This window comes from Adiantum capillus-veneris, unplaced genomic scaffold (assembly GCF_014529385.1).
Source record: "Adiantum capillus-veneris isolate H3 unplaced genomic scaffold, ASM1452938v2 Hic_scaffold_461, whole genome shotgun sequence".
Lineage (NCBI taxonomy): Eukaryota > Viridiplantae > Streptophyta > Polypodiopsida > Polypodiales > Pteridaceae > Adiantum > Adiantum capillus-veneris.
Window position 1 is genome coordinate 358,591 of NW_028221547.1, and position 4,723 is coordinate 363,313.

Here is a 4,723-nt window from a genome sequence, read left to right on the forward strand (position 1 = left end):
CTTAAGCAGCAAAAAAAAGTGACGGCTGGGCTGGCCTCAGCAAGTCACTGATGGACACACGTAATGTTACTTCGCAAGTTACGCATTTGCCTGTTTCTAATTCGCTTTTCCCTAGCCCAGTTGTAACATCTTTCTTTTCTCTTCTTTTGGGGCGGGGCACGCACGAAAGGCAAATTCTTTCCCTTCCCCCGCCGGCCGTAACTTCGCGATTGACTCATATTTACTTAGTACTACTCACAGTCCCGACTACCTCTACTCTTGTGTGGTTAATGGAAGTGGCCCGGCAATAGTGTTTTGTTATCCAGGATTCGAGTCAGCACTTTGGTCGGCAAATTGTTGCCTATCTTACCTCTCTTGAAGGTAAGCTAAAGCTTTTCATATCGTCTTCTGCCCACTGGACGGTATCTGATCTTACGACCAGACCTCCTGAGGGGAGCCCATTGGGTTTACCTTGTCGACATGTTGACTTTATTACAAGGAAAAGCGATCCTGTGCTATACTCCGGTGATCATTTGCCGATCGGAGCACGCAACCAAACGTCGTGTCTTAAATCACATCCCTTCCCTACAGGAGCAAGGGCCTATTTAATTACAGCTCGTAGGTGTGTGCTAGGCCGCTTTGTAGAAGCGAAGCGTCGTTGCACAGTTCACTGTGGTTAATCAAAAGGAATAATCTTGCTTCTTTTAGCAGGTTCTATGTTGCATTGTCTATTCTTTGCTTTGTTTTCCATGCTTCACACCCTCCCCAAAGGAACGCATGGTGGGGTAGGAGCCTCCCACTGGGCTGAGATGGCAATATAGCCCTTTTCTCTTCTCTTATAGGAGGGCTATACATATTGTCTTATGTCCCTCAAGTCGCACTTTGGTATAGGCGGGCTCCAAAATCGCATCTTTAGAATGAAATCCGGTCAAGAAAGGGAATCCAATTAAGAATAAGCTGCCTATAAGCATCATAACATAAGTGGAAGGTAATAGAGAAACAAGCCCTCCCATTCTACGCATATCTTATTCATCTAACATAGCATAAATTGCTGAACCTGCGCTCAAAAAAGGTAATGCTTTAAAAAAAGCGTGATTCATTAAATGAAATACGCTAACTGAATAATTAGGAATGCCGCGAGCAGGGATCATATAGCCTAATTAACTACAAATTGGATAAGCTACGACTCTCTTTAGATCGTTTTACAACATTCCAGTAGTTGCCGCGAAGAATAACGTTATAGCTCCCACAAAAGTAATAACAATCAAAGCATTGGGTGAATATTCAAATAAAGGGGAGCACCTTGCTATCATGAATACGCCTGCTGTTACCATAATAGCTGCATAAATCAAAGCGGATACTGGAGTGAGACCCTCCATTGCGTCGGGTAACCGAGTATGCAATCCCATTTATGCAGATTTCCCGATAGCGCCGACAAGAGGTAAAATACGAATAACAGTTATGGCATAAAATCCCATATTACAAAAAAGAAAATAATGATTAGATTTAGAAAAAACACTAACACGAGCAAAAGTGGTAGAAGAGTCCACTACTTAAAAAAGAGTAAAACGACCAATAATCCCGAGAGCTGATCCGAAATCACCTACTCAATTAACAGGCATAGCTTTAATAGCTGCTTTATTGGCTTAAAGTCGTGCGAACCGAGAATTAATCGACAAATATAAAACGAGACCTACTCCCTCCCGTCCTGGAAATAATTAAATAGAGTTATCCCCAGTAACCAACATTAGCGTAAGAGGGGTAAGGATAGATAAGTAACACATGAATCAGGGGCTATGTGGATCCTCGGACATATATGAAATGGGATAAAGATAAACCAAGCTACTGACGAATATCACTACAATTAGCATAACTACGGTCAGACTATCGAACACCGAGTCAAAAGTGACTTCACCAGGCCTTTCCCTTTACAAATCAAGCGAGTTTTTGTATCATGACATGACGCGGCCGTTTACCCAAGTGACAGAATCAGGTGCTCTTTGAACTGTGTAAGATGGTCGCCCATCACACGGCTCACCAACTTAGGATTACGGTTAGTAAAGGGATAACTTCTGTGTACCCAGGCAGGGAGATCTCACTTACCTGTGTCTCATTCAAGGGTACAGTGTCGCGGGAACACTCAAGTGTACGGCATCTGCCGAGCCGACTTAGGCCCTTTTCCTTCTGTTAATTCAAGCGCTTTCCTTCCCTGAGGCTCTGGGGGGCAGTTGGAAGCTAGGAAAAGGCTTTACGCTTTATTCAATATCCTTGCGTCGCTGAGCCCTACGGCAATTTCACTAGGCCAGGGGAGAACTTGCCTATTGGCGATCCGGGAGTTGGTTTTTGCTAATTAAAGAAGCGGGTACTGTGGGCCCTCTGTTTTACGCATTTAACCGGCAGCGGGCCGAATGCATGGTTCGCCGGTTCCACCGAATACTCTATTGATGTTGAGGCACGGGTGCGCTTGCTAATGGTGTGTGTGTTGTCCTTATTAGACTCAGTTAGGCCTTTATTTGTCTAGGCATCTGCGCCTTCTTGCTGCGCATGCGCGAGGGATATGCCTTATCCATAGCCTTCTGTATTGTGTGGGGGGACCCTGTCTGACGCTAGCCAGGATCCCTTCTCCACCGATCTGTAGTTCATGATCCGTAAGTCTTACCCGTGTCTCGGAGACACGGTCGGGAGCCGCCAAGGGCAGTTTTTGAGTCTAGTAGGCCAGGCCCCTTTTTCAACATGCTATGGGGCTCTAAAAAAGAAAATTATTCCATAGAGTGAGTCGAGCCCGTCTCGCCACAAAGCAACAGCAGCGTCCAGACAATCGATCTATCCGGCAATTCATCCGGTGACTTCACAGTCGCCAAAGAAGCCCCAGGAAGCATCAAACATCTCCAAGGAAATCCATGAAGCAATCTCTATATAGCAAGCACTGGCTCCCAGTGCAACTTCGTAAAAAACAGTCAGGGAGAAAGTAAAAGAGAATAAAGCACACGTAATAGTTACTATGGCGGTTCCTTTTGACCCTAAGAAACGACCAAAAGCACCTGCTATGAAGCTACCAAGCAGAGGCAACGATACTGTTAGTAAGTACGTACTTAATGAATCCTTTCTTTTTTTGTTCCGGTATTCATGGCAGTTCTTCTTTTATGGCTATTGCTTCATCTTATTGAGTTATCAGCAAGATTAGATTCGACAGAGACAGGTAAAGTCGTTATGATCGAATAAGATAGGAATTGGAATCTTTTTTTTTCCTTATTTTCTGCTTTATTTTAGCATATTAAAGCAATTCAAATAGTCTGACAGTGCTTTGCCTATTCGTTTTTGGCTGGCATTTAGGAAGTTTTATGTTATAAGCTGTAAGTCGGGCTATCTACAGTTAACTTTATACCTTAAACGGTGTAGAGTCACTATGTATAGGAGTCTGGCCGTTAATGACACGGGCATGGCTCGTTGTAGTCCTTGCTTGGGACGCTGACATCTAAAGCTCCGTTGGTTTATCAAGCAAGTTAAAGGCCGCTAGTAAAGTAAGATTATTCGCTATCCTGCCTGAGGCAATGAAAATTAAATTGAAATGCCAGAAATATCGGTAAAACAAATCAAATAGAAACCTTTTTCTAATGGATTAGCTTTTTTCCTTATTCTCATGTTTATTTGCTTCGCGTGCAGAACGCTCAAAAACTCCGCCGATGCCTACGGAAGGCCACAGGCAGAGTCCTCTAATTCCCTAGTCTTTACTAACAATTCGAAGGGAGTTCCACAAGAACCTGCTCCGGGCAGTAGCTCAGGTTCAAGTGATTCAGTGCCTGACTGGGAAGGGACCCTCCCACTTTGGCAGATTGGCTTAAAGATATTATATCCTCGGTCTTTTTTAAAGTTCTTGTATGTATTGGATTTTTTTAAGTGCCTTCTCCCCAAAAATCCTGTCTTGGCCCAGATCTACTGGTCTGGGGCCCAGCCCCTGTAGCGTGAAAAGCTTGGCAAAAAAAGTGAATCATGCCATCTCGAAGTCAGAAACGTATGCCTCTAGCTCAGCGCGTTGTCTAGAAGCACATTCGCCTAATGAGCAAAAAACCCTAATGAAGGATGTAGAGAAAACAACACTTATGCAAGAATAGCGAAACGCTATACCGAAAGCTATCCGCTTCTAACTCTCCCAACTAAGCCCCATTGCGGCTACAGGCTGCCCATCGTGACCATCCCGTTTTATGTTGCTGCCATGAAGCTGACTGTCCAAGCTGCCACTTTCCATGTATTGATTGATAGATTAGCAATTTGCTGCTTTATTAGCTGCCTTGCAGTAGCTTAATAAGGGAACGAGGTTAGCTCAAAGAACTTAAACTTAAACTTGGCAAGCTGAATCTTACATAGGTTGGCTTGTTTTTGTGTTGCTTCGAAACCTAGAGAAAATACAAGCCTTTTTGAAGGGAAGCGATAACACGTAACCAGGGCATACGTAGGCGCGAAGCCGCTGAAATCGTATTGGCATGGCCTAATCGCATTACTACGCTTAGGACAAGAGCCTCGTCACTATGTTATACAACCTTAGACCCTACTTACGTGTAACACGGCGAAGCACTTGAACTTTTAGCTGCCGCTTTGAATACATGAATAAATTGAGGCCCGAAGGGATGAACACGTTAGTACTGACTGATTTGCGATGGCTAAAGTCTTACTGCTCTCTAAGGGACGAAGGGGGCAGCCGAAGCGAAGGCGCGACGCGTTTTCGTGTAACCGATAGATTGGCGTT